The sequence below is a fragment of the Erythrolamprus reginae genome, chromosome 3, assembly GCF_031021105.1.
Source record: "Erythrolamprus reginae isolate rEryReg1 chromosome 3, rEryReg1.hap1, whole genome shotgun sequence".
Taxonomy (NCBI): Eukaryota; Metazoa; Chordata; class Lepidosauria; order Squamata; family Dipsadidae; genus Erythrolamprus; species Erythrolamprus reginae.
The window spans coordinates 170661882-170677242 of record NC_091952.1 but is presented as its reverse complement, the minus strand read 5'-3'; the positions used below and the strand labels follow the sequence as shown (position 1 = coordinate 170677242).

General features: G+C 41.5%; 1 pseudogene; it reads left to right on the top strand.

The window, feature by feature from the left end:
• Positions 1-15361, top strand: part of LOC139165446 (PH domain leucine-rich repeat-containing protein phosphatase 1-like) — a 54573-nt pseudogene that overhangs the window by 27554 nt on the left and 11658 nt on the right.

Below are 15361 nucleotides of genomic sequence, written 5' to 3'. Positions count from 1 at the left end.
TGGAACCTTGTTCAAACCTAGTTAATGGCCTTTTAAGCTTCCTCTGCGTGAGTAATTCACTTTTTGAATAATAACAATTATATGTCATGGGGGGGGGGGGAGGCTTCAGGAGTTTAGAGATTCTTAGGTGGAGCATGGCCAAAAAAAGGTTGGGAACCACTGCTCTAGCTAGATAGGCTCAAACCCCTTCTCATTCCTAGTGTTGGAAACCACCAGCAAAGAGGAGGAGGTAAAGCCATCCTGAGTGGCATTTTTTTCCATTATTAGGTTAGTTCTCTCTCTGTCCCATCAATATGAGAAGAAAAAACAATCCAAAGATTCAAAACTATGTAAAATCCCTGTGATGGTGAACCTACGGACACGCATGAACCATATCTGAGGGCATGAAAGGCGTTGCCCTATGTCAGCTCCAATATGCATGTGCACGCTGGCCAGCTGATTTTCGGCCTTCCAGAAGGTGGAGAAAGGGCAGTTTTTCCCTCCACAATGTTCCCTTTACTTTCGCGGGGGATGCGTTCCAAGACCGCCCGCGAAAGTCAAATTTCTGCGAAGTAGAGATGCGGAAGTAAATACACTATTTTTGGCTATGAACAGTATCACAAGCCTTCCCTTAACCCCTAAATTGCAATTTCCCATTCCCTTAGCAACCATTTAGATTATTACCATGTTAATTTATTAAAGTTTATTAAAAAAATATTTATTAGAGGCAGACAAAAGTTTGGTGATGACATAACGTCATCGGGTGGGAAAAACCGTGATATAGAAAAAACCCTGTGAAGTATTTTTTAATTAATATTTTTTTTAAACCCGTGGTATAAACTTTTTGCAAAGTTCAGACCTGCAAAAATCGAGGGAACACTGTATATCTCAGGATCCGCAGCAGTAGCATCCAAATCTGCAAGAGTCGTGTATTTAATAAGAGTAGGTTAAATTATATTTATTTATTTATATTTATTCGATTTTTTTTTAATGCCTCCCTTCTCCTTAGACTCAGGGTGGCTTATACAACATGTTAGCAATAGCACTTTTTAACAGAGCCAGCATATTGCTCCCACAATCCGGGTCCTCATATATGTTTTGTTTTGCTCTCCTTTTTAAAAAAAATAAATATTGTTTATAAAAATAAACATTGATTCATTCAGCCTATTGCACTTTATACTTGTTTTTAAGCACTAGCGTTTAAACAGTTCCAGGGGCTTTTTTGTGTGTGTGTGTGTGTGATGGCAGTTAAAATCCAGGCAAGTGTGTGGGTGAAGTTTGCCACCAGATTTCTGGATTGCAGGATAAAATGTTGCCCATGGGCAAAAGGAAAGTGTGTAAGTGCGGCCAACATAAGCAGGGTATATGGGTGTGGATTTATGATTATACACATGCAAACAGAAACACTTACAGAAACACACACACACACACACACACACACACACACACACAAATGACTGGATGACTACAAGTTTAACACTTTTACTGAAAAATAAATATGGTGAAATGCAGGAATTAAAAATGCAATTATGTCAGAATGTGTTGGAGTGGAAACCATTTTCATCTGTGCCTAGCTGTTTATTTTTTGTAATACCCTATTCAGGCAACTAATTAATTTACCTTATTATTAATATTTATAATTTCCTCTTTTTTAATATCATATTTGACAACACTTTTTTTTCTTTTTAGCAAAGCAGAGTAAAAAATATATAATGGTCTTTTTTCTTGCATATTCAGAACTCTCATCACTGCTATTATAAATACATTCTCGCCTAGTGACCTAAAATATAACCTACAAACATGACACAAGATTAGCAGAAAAGAATGGGGACTGCTTCCTTTTCTTTTGAAGTATGGATGCTTGAGCGTTTTTGTTTCTCTTTGTAGTAACATTAGTTGCTTCAAGATTGACCAGCCTTCTGCCGGAGATGTCTATGGAGCCCCAGCAGTGTGGAGCCATGGTTATACTGAAGCATCCGGAATTAAGAACAAGTAAGCTGTTCAAAATCACTTGCAAGCCTGATTTTCTCTTTTTCCCATATTTTCACCTGCGTGTGTGTGTGTGTGTGTGTGTGTGTGTGTGTGTGTGTGCTTCTGTTGGATCTAACTTAACCATGGCTTCAAAAGAGACATTCAAAAGAGGCATAGAAACTCTGGAGAAGGTGCAGAAAAGAGCAACCAAAAATGATTAAGGGACTAGAAAACAAGACTTATGAAGAGAGATTGTTGGAACTGGGCATGGATAGCCTAGAGAAAAGAAGGGCCGGGGGGACATGATAGCAGTCCAAAGGTACTTGAGGGGTTGTCACAGAGAGGAGGGTGGTCACGCTGCTTTTGAGGGCACCAGAGGGCCAGACGAGGAACAACGGTTGGAAGCTGAGAGATTCAACCTAGAAATAAGGAAAAACTTCATGACGGTCAGAGCGATCAACCAGTGGAACGGCCTGCCAGCGGTTGTGAACTCCCCAACTTTGGACATTTTCAAGAGGAGTTTAGACTGTCATTTGGCTGGGATGCTGTAGGATTTCCTGCTTAAGCAGGGGGTTGGACTTGATGACTTGCAAGGTCCCTTTCAACAATCAATCAATCAATCAATGCATTAGATGGTCTATTGAGCAAGGGTGGGCTGCTAGCTGGAATACTAAATTGGGCTCGCCTCTTGCGGGGCCAGCACGATTTTGCTTCTGCACCTCTGGAAATAGCAAAATCACGCACGGAGCCGCAGATGTGCCCGTATTTCGGCATGCACGGAAGCAAAAAGCCTCACCGAAACATGGGCACACCTGTGGCTTCGTGCAAAATCGCGATGGCCCCACAAGCACTCATGAGTCATGGTGGCGAGCCAAATTTAGTGTTCCGGCTGGAGCCCACACCTGCTACTGAGCAACCAGATCTGGAGGGGTGATAAGTGTAACATTCAGCAATCTTTGCAGGCAGCAGTATATAAAAAAAGAGGGGTGCAAAATAAACAAGCATACATGTTAAAATAAAATAAAAATCTTAATTAGAAAGAGATATAATCTTACAGGCTCACAAATTGTGTGTGTATAAATCGGAAAGTCAGGGTTGGGGGGGAACATTTGGTGATGTTCCAAAGGCCATGGTGTCACCTCTGCTCTGTGTGTAAACAACTCTCTATGCTTTTAGAGCAGTCCATGCAAATTTTGGAGAGTGAAATGGTGTACTAAACAAAGCGAGATCAATCTAAAAGTGAATTGATCTGATAGATATTCAATTACCGTATTTTTCGGAGTATAAAGACGCAGTTCCCCCCAAAAGAGGGTGGCATTTTCGGTGTGTCTTATACACCGAATACAGCCATTTTTGGACTCCAGAAGCCCTGTCCCAGTATCTCATTATTGCAAAAAATGAGCCCGTTTTTTTGCAAAAATGGGGTGGGCAGAGGATCTGGGAAGCCTGCAGAGAGCTCCTGGGGGCTAGAAAAAGGCAAAAACACTCCCCCTTTATCTGAAAAAAGGGCAAATAATGTCCCCCTTTTTTTTTTTTTTTTGCAAAACCAGGTGCATTTTTGCCTTCAGCTCCCAGGAGCTCTCTGCAGGTCTCCCAAACCCTTTACCCACCATATTTTTTGCAAAAAAAATGGGGCACACAGAGGTTTTTTTTCTTACTTACCTCTTTGAAATCTTGGTGCATTTTATATACCGGTGCGTCTTATAGTCCGAAGAATACGGTAAGCTAATTGACATGGCTTCCCCTGTTTTTATTCATTTTGGCCCTCCTGTCCTACCAAGAAAAAAAATTCTGCAGCCATATTTTGACAATGCCGGAGTGTCAGCTTGTGCATTCCTGTTAGAGGGAGGACCAGTTAAGCTGCTTTGAAGTTCCTTACAACTTGGCACAGCTACCATTCCTCACATTCTTTGCTAGGGAGCTATTTTTAACCTAGGTGTCAAAACTGAGAAATTCCAGGCCTACTGACACAGCGTCTTTACTTCTTTTCTAAAAGCTGTGTAGATTATTTAGTCTTGCCGATTAAGTTTCCTACCCAAGTTAGTAGTATTTCTGACAGCTTTAACAAATATGACTTCCCCAGCATCGCATTATACTCGGGTAAGTCACACAAGGCCACTTTTTGCCTGCCCTACAAATCTAAATTTAAATATGGCAAGCCTTTGAGGATATGCTGTTTTGAAAAGTGCAGGGAATGACTGAAAGAACAAACCTAGTATCCCACTCTGTACATTTTCTCCGAGTGCAGAATGGCAAATTCTTGCATGTGCCTGTGGTAACATGAATAAGGAGAGTGTGTCAGGTCTGGAAATCATACTTTTGAATAAGCACCATGAAATTGAACTTCCTTTATAAATGGAAGCTATTCCTCACTTTCAGAATGCAGTGGAATCCTTGAGTTGCAATGCACGGGTTATGGTTTGAAAAAAGCCTTCAGTGCAAATTACATATCATTTCTATTTATAATGCTCTATTTGGGAGACTGGTTGCCAAGGTTACATTTGTATTGTTTTGCTACAGTACGGAAATGTAGAGTCCTTGGTGCATCCCAATCTTGATTGTTTTCTTGTGGACATTTTGTTAGCAGACTAAGTAACAATTTTTTTGTGTTAATCCCCCATCAGCTTCCCTCAGTCTGATGTTTTGGGGATGCCTTCGGTGAGCAGCGGCACGGCCTCCGACGAGCCACCTCAGGTGGCTTACCCTACTGTACATCGCTGTGCGCGCCTACCACCGTGGCATGCCAACTCCTTCCCATGGCAGCAGCCCTATGATCCACAGTCAGACACGGACGATGAAGATCCAATCCATGTTAGCAGAATGGAAGTGACAGTGGACATCCACCATGACCCAGCCACAGAAGTCACAAACGCAGAAGACGAGGCATCCAACACTGCTACAAATGGGTGCCGCCGACGCAATGGCTGCGTCGTTGCTCAGGACAGGAGCCACAACAGAATTCACATAGCAGGTGATGCGCCACCCAGGAGGAGGGGGGGCTATTTTTCTGCTCCAGCTCAGCCGGATCCAGAGGATGAGTTCATCGTCCCACCAGAGCTTGAGGACGAGGTGAGGGAGATAATGAGGGTACTTTACGAGCTGTAATGATCACCAACTTCCTTTCTCCCCTTTTCTAACTCTTGTTTAATCTTGTTTATCCCCTTGTTTGTGTTCAAAGTTGAGAAAAATTAAAATATAAAATGTTTAATATATGATGAAAAAACTGACGTTGATGTTATATTTTTAAATTTTGTTCTCTCCCCCCCTCTTCTTCCTCTGTCTTGTTTAACCCTTCTGAGGTTGCTGCAAAGTCCCTGAGGGGAACGATGTCTTCAGAGGGACTTAGAGCAACCCCAGCCATGGGGGGTCACTCACAAACGCGAATCCTAGAAAGAAGACTTGGACACATCTCTCTCTGGGTGAAATGACACAGTATTGAGCTGTGCACCTCCTTTTATTGGGGGAATATGCAAATGGGAATGATTACACATACATGTCAAGTGATATACAAACATCCAATAACGTAACTCTAAGAGAAGACACAACTTCCGAGTCCTTCCCATCTCCATATGGCACGTAACTAGTTTCTACTAAGCAAATGTTTCTCATGGCCAATTTCCTGGGACCTTTTGTTGTTTAACACAGCTATCTCCTGTTTACCACAAAGCAAGGTCTTTTATCACAGCCTTCATCCTGTTTACCCCAGGCAATGTAAATTGCGTTTTTTGATCACACAGTTCTTCTCCTGTTGACACATTCTTGTTATCCGAGGAGAGTTGCTTGAACTGTTTTATGGCCAGTCACTTCCTTAAGCAGATTTCACCAGAAATGCAGACTCACATTATGTGACCTACGTGCAGTCCTGTCCTGGCTAACGGAATCGGAATATATAAGGCATTTGTTGTTAGAAGTCCAGATATAGTGTAATCCTATCCTAACATGCTATGGCAGCTATATCTCCTCCATTTTATTTATGTTTGAATGCAAGTACCCAAGTCAGTGCTCTGTTTCTATTTATTCATCGCTGGGGAAGTGGAAAGGTTCCTTCGTGTTTGTTGGATCATCATAATACGGTTCGAAGGAGGCCATGAGAGGTTGAGCAGACTCATACAATACATTGTGAACAAAGGCAGAACGACACATAGACAACAAGGAAAGTAATACATTGGATAAAACAACATATTAATATAGCGGCTGAAATAATACCAATCATATACATAAAAATTAACCTTAACCATGAGCCATCCGGAAGCCATGACCATAGAGCATTCCACCAATTGGGTAGTATATCTGCACCTATGTTATCCACCAATTGCTTCATCTGCTTTATCTGTTCTTCTATGGTGGCAGAGTTATCAGTGAGATTGAAACAACACATGTTCTTAACTGCCTGACAACCCTGATGATGGAGTAACAGTAAAAAGTCTATGGCAGCTCTGTTATCTAGTATAGCATGTCTTAGGTCAGATTGTTCTTCATTTAAAGCAGCCAAGGCAATGGAGGTTCTATTAATATCTTTTGCCAAGGCACAGGCAAGCTTTCCTATCAAACACTGATTATACAGTGCTAGTGCGGGCACTCCTACAAGTGAAACAGCTAAGGAGGTATATTCAGCTTTGTTCAATAAGGCGAGGTTACTATCACAAGTGTCATCCAAGGGAGTAGTGTCTCTGCATTGCCGGTAATGTTAAGACAAAAGTACTTCCTCCTTGGAGGGAAAAACAGGGATTAGACGAGTAAGGCTACAGACGGTTTCTGATAGGTTTGCTGGAATATCGCCACATGTAAAAAACCATCCTGGAGGCAGCAGCACATGACCATAGGCAAAAGATACATTTTGAATGGATGAACAATTGTGCTCCCACGTGGCAGATGACATTTTCAAGCAGCCTGGGTGGGACCGATGGGTAGAACAATTAACAATACGGGCACACGTCACATTTGCTCCTATGGCAACGTGAGGGGTATATAATGACATTGCTCCAGAAGGGAGACGATATGACGTGGGACCCCACTCATAATACCGGGTGTATTGTAGTTCCTGGGCAGTTGAAAACATCGACAAAGAGGAGTCATTAAGGAACACAGAAAGGGGGGTACATATAGGAATCAGACAATGTCCAAGAATCATATGCATATCAACAGTTTGCAACAAACAAAATGTAGACAAGTTGGAAAGATTTGCGAGACGTAGCCAAATATTATACTCCATCCGTTGTTGCAGGTCCACAGAACGTCGGGCGGGTGTAAGCGGGAGCATGGGAACAGGTAACTAGGGCAATAAGAAAAATTAAACAAAAAACACAAAAATAAAAGCATGCAAGAAAAATGACATATATGACATGGGTCCATTTAATCCCTCCCAAAGAATGACATGGTGGTGGGCATTTGCGAATGCGTAAAACAGGGCATCCTTGAGGAAGGGGGTATTCCGAAGGATCACGAAAAACTTCATCATAGGTAGGAGGTTGATGCAGTCCGGATTCCTGGGCGGGCATGGAGACAGGCTCTGTAGCTGATGCAGACATCATCAATCAAAGATACAGCGCTCAGAGAGGGCAGGGATGGATTCCTTCTTTTCTTTAGTTTTTGGCAAAAGCGGGCGTACGTGCCGTCCTGGAACCCAAAAAACACGATCCTCTAGTACCGCGGCGTAACCTCGGCCCCAGGTGATGAGATCTGCGGGGCCTCTCTGTCGGAATGGAGAGACCCCTTACCTTAGACAAGGCGCTCAGCCCGTGAGGAGTGAGCCGGGAGCTTCCAAAGGCGATGGGTATTGAAGTACAGACAAAGCATGTTCGAATGAACATAGAAACATAGAAACATAGAAGTCTGACGGCAGAAAAAGACCCCATGGTCCATCTAGTCTGCCCTTATACTATTTTCTGTATTTTATCTTAGGATGGATATATGTTTATCCCAGGCATGTTTAAATTCAGTTACTGTGGATTTATCTACCACGTCTGCTGGAAGTTTGTTCCAAGGATCTACTACTCTTTCAGTAAAATAATATTTTCTCATGTTGCTTTTGATCTTTCCCCCAACTAACCTCAGATTGTGTCCCCTTGTTCTTGTGTTCACTTTCCTATTAAAAACACTTCCCTCCTGGACCTTATTTAACCCTTTAACATATTTAAATGTTTCGATCATGTCCCCCCTTTTCCTTCTATCCTCCAGACTATACAGATTGAGTTCATTAAGTCTTTCCTGATACGTTTTATACTTAAGACCTTCCACCATTCTTGTAGCCCGTCTTTGGACCCGTTCAATTTTGTCAATATCTTTTTGTAGGTGAGGTCTCCAGAACTGAACACAGTATTCCAAATGTGGTCTCACCAGCATTCTATATAGCGGGATCATAATCTCCCTCTTCCTGCTTGTTATACCTCTAGCTATGCAGCCAAGCATCCTACTTGCTTTCCCTACTGCCTGACTGCACTGTTCACCCATTTTGAGACTGTCAGAAATCACTATGCCTAAATCCTTTTCTTTTGAAGTATTTGCTAACACAGAACTGCCAATACAATAGTCAGATTGAGGATTCCTTTTCCCCAAGTGCATTATTTTACATTTGGAAACATTAAACTGCAGTTTCCATTGCTTTGACCATTTATCTAGTAAAGCTAAATCATTTACCATATTGCCGACGCCTCCAGGAATATCAACCCTATTGCACACTTTAGAGTCATCGGCAAATAGGCAAACCTTCCCTACCAGACCTTCCCCTATGTCACTCACAAACATATTAAAAAGAATAGGACCCAGAACAGACCCTTGTGGCACACCACTTGTAACCTGACTCTGCTCAGAATACTCGCCATTCACAACAACCCTCTGGTGTCTATGCTTCAGCCAGCTGCAAATCCATTGAACTATCCAAGGATTAAGTCCAATCTTCACTAATTTATCTATCAGCTCTTTATGTGGAACCGTATCAAAGGCTTTGCTGAAGTCCAGGTATGCAATATCCACGGCACCACCTTCATCCAACACCTTTGTGACATAGTCAAAGAAATCAATGAGATTAGTCTGACATGATTTGCCTTCAGTAAAGCCATGCTGATTTGGGTCCAATAAGTTATTGTTTTTTAGGTGCTGATTTATCCTCTTTTTCAGTAGAGTCTCCATCATTTTAACGACAACTGATGTCAAGCTAACTGGCCTGTAGTTACCAGCTTCTTCTCTACTGCCCTTCTTGTGGATAGGCACAACACTTGCCATTCTCCAATCCTCAGGAACATCTCCTGTTAACAAGGATTGGTTAAACAAATCAGTCAGGGGGGTAGCAATGACAGATCTGAGTTCTTTAAGAACTCTGGGGTGGATGCCATCTGGACCCATTGCCTTATTTATCTTTAATCGTTCAAGTTCTTCTAAGACATCGGCTTCTAAGATCACTGGAGCTGAATCCGTACAGTTGGAAGCAATGCTATATCCCTCTATAGTATTATTTTGTAAGGTGTCTTTTGAGAAAACTGAACAGAAGTAGCTATTGAAATGGTCAGCGATCTTCTTATTCCCATTAATGCATGTATTTTTCCCGGTACTAAGCTTCGTGATGCCGCAGTTTTTCTTCTTCTTATCACTAATATATCTGAAGAAGGTTTTATCTCCCTTCTTTAGAGATTTGGCAATTTCTTCCTCTTTTGAGGCTTTAGCAGCATATATTATCTGTTTCGCCTCCTTCTGTCTCATTTTATACACCTCCCTATCAGCTATACTTCCAGACTCTTTATACCTCCTATAGGCAGCCTTTTTTTCATTGACTATAGTCCTTACATCATTGCTAAACCATAGCGGTTTCTTCTTCCTTTTACCTTTAGTTATTTGTCTTACATACAGTCCAGTGGCTTTTAAGATGGCCTTTTTAAATACAGTCCACTGGGTGCTCGCTCCTGCCATTTTATCCCTCCCCTTTAATTCATTATCTAAATATTCCCCCATTGCATTAAAATTTGTTTTTCTGAAATCCAATACTTTGGTTGCATTATAGGATTGCTCACAATGAGTTTTTACATCAAACCACAAACATAGATGGTCACTGCAACCTAAATTTTCTCCCACCTTGACATCTGAAACCCAATTCCCATTTGTAAAAACTAAATCTAGAATATTCTCCCCTCTAGTTGGTGTCTTAACCAGCTGTGCCAGAGCTGCTCCTGTAAAGGCCTCTACTATATTCTTACTTTTGCATGTAAGGGCACTGGGGATATTCCAGTCAACATCAGGCATGTTGAAATCACCCATAACCACAATATCTCCCTTTACTGCCATTTGGGTAATTTCATCCACCATCTTGTTGTCATATTCCTCAGATTGCCCTGGAGGCCTATAGATCACCCCAATTCTAATGACAGAACCGTCTTTATTTTGCATGCAAATCCAGAGGGTCTCTAGATCTTGACATGTATTTTGAATTAGTGTTGTTTTTAGAGTTTCTTTAACATAAATGGCTACTCCACCTCCCCTTCTCTCTATTCTATCCTTCCTATACAGTGTATATCCTGGTATGGATATTTCCCATTCATTAGAATCCTTAAACCATGTCTCAGTTATGGCAACCAGGTCCAAATTATCTCTAGATATTATGGCCATTAATTCACAGAGCTTGTTGCTCAAGCTTCGAGCATTCGTGCACATTACACGAAGAACATTATTTTCATTATTAGTTTGCCCCTTATCATCAACAACTACATCTATTTTATATGCAGCTCCCTTTTCATAAGCTTCCAAAAACTGCTTTATCCTCATTGGTCGGGGACAGAAATCACCCACACCAGTTACATCTCTGTCCCCTTTACCTAGTTTAAATGCCTGTCCAAAAAAGTTCTGAATTCCTCACCGAGTACCTGGGTACCTCTGTATGATGGATGCAAACCATCCCTCTTAAACAACTCCCTATTAGACCACCTACTGACATCATGACTTACATAGCCAAAACCTTCAGCTTTACACCACTGCTTTAACCACACATTAAACTCTATGATACACGTTGTTTTATCCTCTTGCCCACAAACTGGTAACACCTCTGAGAAAGTCACTGAATCTGCTATTTTACCCAGCTCCACACTTAGACATTGAAAATCTCTTTTTACTACATTGACATTTCTCTGGGACAAATCATTTGTGCCAAGATGCACCACCACATCAATGTTATTACCTTTACTCACAGCCTTGACAATGTTTGTAATCCTCCTCCTGTCCCTGCTGGCAGTGGCCCCTGGGAGACACCTCAGCACCTTCACCACGTCCTTACTCTGTCCCAAATCAACACCTCTAACAGTCGAATCACCCACAAGAAAATGTGTCCTCTTTATATTTCTACTAACTGCACTTGATTGTTTGGTGACATTTACAACAACTTCCCCTTTGAATATCCCCTCATTCTCTGCCTGAGGGGCCTTGCTAATATCTCCAACATCCTTACTATTTAAATCCGCAAGAACAGTATAGGAATTCGATAAAGAGAGACCAAAATTACTATGTTTTTGCTCAACTGCACGCAATCTTCCTGAACCGACAGTTGTCCACACAGCCCTCCTCCTCGGGGGGCGCTGTGGAAGTGGAGGCTGGACACATGACTGCATTACAGCACGTGGCTGGGACAATCTTTCCACTTCTGACTGCAAGCTACAAACTAAGGACTGCAATCTAGAGATCTGGCCATCTAACCTAGATGTCCTAATGCAAAGAGGGCAGTACCCCAAGTTCCACAAGGTACTACGGAAGACAACAGCCAAACAAGTGTTACACTGCACCAAGCCAGTCATCTTAACAATGTATTGAAATACAAGTACTTAGCAATAAAATCCACAACCCCTATTGCTACCAAACTTTGCTGATTTTGGTTTATAGTTATATGATTCGCGCGCCGTTAGGCGCGCGGGCCACTACCTTCCTCTCCTTCTCTGTGATCTGAAGTGCAAATTAAAATGGCTTTTTCCTGTTTTTATCCTTCCCTTTGTCTGTTACAGCCAGTTAAATCTCCCCCTTCTCCTTGAATTCCAAAAATGCAAAATGCAAAAAGTAAAAAAGGACTACCTTCCTCTCCTTCTCTGTGATCTGAAGTGCAAATTAAAATGGCTTTTTCCTGTTTTTATCCTTCCCTTTGTCTGTTACAGCCAGTTAAATCTCCCCCTTCTCCTTGAATTCCAAAAATGCAAAATGCAAAAAGTAAAAAAGGACTACCTTCCTCTCCTTCTCTGTGATCTGAAGTGCAAATTAAAATGGCTTTTTCCTGTTTTTATCCTTCCCTTTGTCTGTTACAGCCAGTTAAATCTCCCCCTTCTCCTTGAATTCCAAAAATGCAAAATGCAAAAAGTAAAAAAGGACTACCTTCCTCTCCTTCTCTGTGATCTGAAGTGCAAATTAAAATGGCTTTTTCCTGTTTTTATCCTTCCCTTTGTCTGTTACAGCCAGTTAAATCTCCCCCTTCTCCTTGAATTCCAAAAATGCAAAATGCAAAAAGTAAAAAAGGACTACCTTCCTCTCCTTCTCTGTGATCTGAAGTGCAAATTAAAATGGCTTTTTCCTGTTTTTATCCTTCCCTTTGTCTGTTACAGCCAGTTAAATCTCCCCCTTCTCCTTGAATTCCAAAAATGCAAAATGCAAAAAGTAAAAAAGGACTACCTTCCTCTCCTTCTCTGTGATCTGAAGTGCAAATTAAAATGGCTTTTTCCTGTTTTTATCCTTCCCTTTGTCTGTTACAGCCAGTTAAATCTCCCCCTTCTCCTTGAATTCCAAAAATGCAAAATGCAAAAAGTAAAAAAGGACTACCTTCCTCTCCTTCTCTGTGATCTGAAGTGCAAATTAAAATGGCTTTTTCCTGTTTTTATCCTTCCCTTTGTCTGTTACAGCCAGTTAAATCTCCCCCTTCTCCTTGAATTCCAAAAATGCAAAATGCAAAAAGTAAAAAAGGACTACCTTCCTCTCCTTCTCTGTGATCTGAAGTGCAAATTAAAATGGCTTTTTCCTGTTTTTATCCTTCCCTTTGTCTGTTACAGCCAGTTAAATCTCCCCCTTCTCCTTGAATTCCAAAAATGCAAAATGCAAAAAGTAAAAAAGGACTACCTTCCTCTCCTTCTCTGTGATCTGAAGTGCCAATGAACAAGTTACTTTATTTAAAAAGCATAAAATAATAATTGTCTTGAGAGACAAAGATGGCACATCTTGTAGCTAAGAAAAGATGAACCGGAAAGTTTTAAAGAACAATGGACTCTCGATAGAGACCGCCCTTCTTCATCAGAAAGAGGGGATGTGAGCAAACAGGTTACATCACACAGGAGGAGTTACCTTACTAGACAGAATTAACTCTCTAACTACTGGATGTTTCTTAATGTCGTTGGGGGCTGGCAATTTCCAGCGCGACACCCCTTCTTTGTCAGTCATCAGAGACAGGGACATCAGGACATCAAGACATCAATTCACTTAAGGCACATTTTGTTGGTGAGGTATTCATGTTGATCAGCTGGCAATGGCTTATTCAGCAAGTCAGCGATCTGCTCAGTAGTAGCCACATACTGAAATTTCACGAAACCATCTTTCACCTTCTCTCTGATATTTTGATACCGGATGTGAATGTGCCGTGAACGAGCTCCAACAAATTCAGCTTCAGCAATGAATGCAACTGAAATATTATCCTCCATAATAACAATTGGTGTCATAGGACCTTTCCAAATACTATCAATGAGAGGAAACAGAGACATTAATGCATTACAGCAATCAGAAACACATGCATATTCAGATTCAGTTGAAGAGCAAGAAATAAACTTCTGCTGCCTAACTTTCCAAAAGAAAGGACAACCATTTAAAAACATGATATAACCAGAAGTACTTTTTCGTGTTTCTGTGTCACTTGCCCAGTCAGCATCAGCATAACAAATCACTTCAGGGTACCCAACATGATCTGGCTCAAGGTACAGCTTCTTGCCTTTCGTGAGCTTCATGTATTTGAGCAGCTTCTTTATGCAAGACCAATGAAACGTGGTAGCTTTCCCAACGTATCTGGACAGTAGATTCACACTCAGTGAAATGTCAGGTCTCGTCCAGCTGCTGATGTACAATAGCGATCCAATCACTGACCGGTACAATGTTTTGTTCTCAAAATCAGGATACTCTTCTCGGGTTAACCTGTAAAAGTCAGTTTGCATAGGAGAACGACAAGTATGCGCATCAGACATGTTACAATTTTGCAAAAGCTGGTCAACCTTACTTTCTTGTGAAAGAGAGAACCCCTTCTCAGTTTTCTCAAACTGAACACCTAGATAATCATTGATATGCCCTAGGCTTTTCAAGGTGAAATGTTTCTCAAGGCCCTTAGCAAAAGTTTGACTAGTGCTTTCATTGAGACCCACATAAACAATATCATCAACATAAACAAGAACAATTTCATAAGTCTTACCTTGCCCTTTTGTGAACACGCATCCATCAGATTCGGACTTAATAAAGCCCATTGAATTTAGCTTTTGGGATAATAATTTGTACCAGCAGAGGGCGCTCTGCTTGAGGCCATATAAAGACTTGCTGAGAGACCAAACCTCTCCTTCTCGGTTCTGGAATCCGGGAGCACCCTTGACGTAGATCTCTTCATTCAGATCAGCGTTCAAATAGGCAGTCTCTACATCGAACTGAAAAACCTCTAAACCCAAAGCAACAGCAGTGATTAGGGCAATCTTGACACTTTCATTTCTGACTGTGGGTGAGTATGTGTCTGTGTAGTCATCCGGATAAACTTGAGAGAATCCTTGAGCTACGAGTCTAGCTTTATACAGCTTTTCCTCATTAGGTTTTTGTTTGACTTTATACACCCAGCGTGTGCCAATGACTTTCTTCTTGTTAGGAGGCTCCACCTTTTGGAACACATTAAGTTTCTTTAAACAGTCCAGTTCGTGTTCCATAGCCTCATGCCATTTTTCTTGTTCAGAGTCAGGCAAAAGTTTGATCTGGTGAAAATGATCAGGTGGAAGTGTAAGATTGTTACACATGAAAAGATAAGGAGAGTCAGATACTTGCTGTGCAAATCTCTTTGGAGGAGTTCCTTTGGTAGTTCTCTTGGAATGTCTTGGAACGCTGGTCCATCCTTCATCATCATCTCCGCCTTCAAGTTCATCACCAGAGGTTTCCTCGGCAGCTGTCGAAAGCTGTTCATCATCTGGAACATCAGGAACATCTGGCACAGCTCCCTGGGCATCAGGACTCTGCACTCTTTCCTTAGGAAAATAAACTGAAGTATCATTACTATGTATACTGGACCAATTTGTGTCTTCCTCAAATTTGGCTGAATTAGAAATGTAAACTCTGTGATGAGAGTCAGCAAATTTGTGGTACTTGGAGACTTCATCAAAGCCGATGAATCTCATTCTTTCTGACACAGGACCTCCTTTTCTTCTCTGTTCAACTGGAATATTAACAG